Source organism: Triticum urartu, chromosome 3, assembly GCF_003073215.2.
Source record: "Triticum urartu cultivar G1812 chromosome 3, Tu2.1, whole genome shotgun sequence".
In the NCBI taxonomy this organism is placed as follows: Eukaryota; Viridiplantae; Streptophyta; class Magnoliopsida; order Poales; family Poaceae; genus Triticum; species Triticum urartu.
This window is the reverse complement of record NC_053024.1, coordinates 171002972-171005596: the sequence shown is the minus strand read 5'-3', so window position 1 is coordinate 171005596 and position 2625 is coordinate 171002972.

Genomic DNA, 2625 nt, shown 5'->3' with positions numbered 1-2625 from the left:
ATCAAACTCTTCTGTGACAACACTGGAGCTATTGCACTTGCCAAGGAGCCCAGGTTTCACAAGAAGACTAGGCACATCAAGCGTCGCTTCAACTCCATTCATGAAAATGTTCAAGATGGAGACATAGATATTTGTAAAGTACATACGGACCTGAATATAGCAGATCCATTGACTAAACCTCTCCCTAGAGCAAAACATGATCAACACCAAAATTCCATGGGTGTTCGATTCATCACAATGTAACTAGATTATTGACTCTAGTGCAAGTGGGAGTCTATTGGAAATATGCCCTAGAGGCAATAATAAAAGGATTATTATTATATTTCCTTGTTCATGATAATTGTCTTTTATTCATGCTATAATTGTGTTATCCGGAAATCATAATACATGTGTGAATACATAGACACCAACATGTCCCTAGTAAGCCTCTAGTTGACTAGCTCGTTGATCAACAGATAGTCATGGTTTCCTGACTATGGACATTGGATGTCATTGATAACGAGATCACATCATTAGGAGAATGATGTGATGGACAAGACCCAATCCTAAACATAGCACAAGATCGTATAGTTCGTTTGCTAGAGTTTTTCCAATGTCAAGTATCTTTTCCTTAGACCATGAGATCGTGTAACTCCCGGATACCGTAGGAATGCTTTGGGTGTACCAAACGTCACAACGTAACTGGGTGACTATAAAGGTATACTTTGGGTATCTCCGAAAGTGTCTGTTGGGTTGACACGGATCAAGACTGGGATTTGTCACTCCGTATGATGGAGAGGTATCTTTAGGCCCACTCGGTAATGCATCATCATAATGAGCTCAAAGTGACCAAGTGTCTGGTCACGGGATCATGCATTACGGTACGAGTAAAGTGATTTGCCGGTAACGAGATTGAACGAGGTATTGGGATACCGACGATCGAATCTCGGGCAAGTAACGTACCGATTGACAAAGGGAATTGTATACGGGGTTGCTTGAATCCTCGACATCGTGGTTCATCCGATGAGATCATCAAGTAGCATGTGGGAGCCAACATGGGTATCCAGATCCCGCTGTTGGTTATTGACCGGAGAGCCGTCTCGGTCATGTCTACATGTCTCCCGAACCCGTAGGGTCTACACACTTAAGGTTCGGTGACGCTAGGGCCGGCGCCCCCCCTAGGGGAGCCTATATAAAGGGGGGAGGGAGGGGCAGCCGCACCCTTGACTCTTGGCGCCTCCCTCTCCCCTGCTACACCTCTCCCTCTCGCAGAAGAATGGCGAAGCCCTGCTGCGGTGACTGTTGCATCCACCACCACGCCGTCGTGCTGCTGGATCTTCATCAACCTCTCCTCCCCCCTTGCTGGATCAAGAAGGAGGAGACGTCACGCTGACCGTACGTGTGTTGAACACGGAGGTGCCGTCCGTTCGGCGCTAGGATCTCCGGTGATTTGGATCACGTCGAGTACGACTTCCTCATCCCCATTCTTTGAACGCTTCCGCACGTGATCTACAAAGGTATGTAGATGCAATCCGATCACTCGTTGCTAGATGAACTCATAGATGGATCTTGGTGAAACCGTAGGAAAATTTTTGTTTTCTGCAACGTTCCCCAACAGCTACAGGGTGGGGCACTGGTCTAGTTGCGAATCCTCCTCGGGCAGCGGGGAAGTAGGGGAAGGGATGGCCTGCCTCGGATCCACAGCCTGGTCCATGCTGCATGGCCGTGAGGAAAGCGCTGCAGGGCTGGGGCCAGCCTCCACGGGATGCGAGATGGTATCCTCCATAGCCTCCTCGAGGAAAGCGAGCGCGGGGGCTGACAAGGCTGCAAAAGGCGTGCTAGGCATCGCGTGGGCCACATCTCGACCAGCTGCATGAGCAGGGACAAGGGCAAGCGCTTGTGAGGCATTGGCGGAAGACGCGCGAACAACCGACAAGGTAACAACATCAGAGGACTGCAGGTGTAGGGGCGGGCGAGGGGGGCGCTGATCAGGATCAGCAGAGGCCTGGGTTTGAACGGGCGAGGACCCAGACGTTGCTAGCAGAGGACCAGGAATACGCTGGTCATCGCGCTGATCATCAGGGCCCACCGTGGTTTGGACCGGTGCGGCAGGTGGAGCCCGGGACAACCTTTCCCGAACAGGGGCCCACAGCGCGGCTGCGCCCACCGCGGGGTAGGGGCCTAGGATGCCCTGGAAGGTTCTGGAGCACGGTAAAGTCCGGCGGCGCCACCCACCTCCGGCATCCTTGGATGAGCCGGCACGGCGGGGCGACGGGTTTCGAGGGCGGCGAGGGAAGTCATGGACGCGCGGCCAAGCTGGCGGCACCGGAGGCTGGTGATCATCATTGCCTGCCTCATTGTGACACCCGGATAATTAAGCTACAGTAACCCTCTACTAATGATGTCGTGTCACCGCTATCACTGTAGTTAATCTCGCGTTAGTTCGAAATCGATTCGAAATTCATATTTGAAATAAAGTCAAACAATAAAAGTTTTCAAATATTAAAACTAAAATGTTCTGGATGTGGCCAATAATCCATAATAATTATTAGTGAGTAAACCACATTTTTATAAAGTAATTAAAGGCAATGAACTAACTACAACAGCAACAAAAACAATTATTAAATGCGTTTTAGAAATAATAAA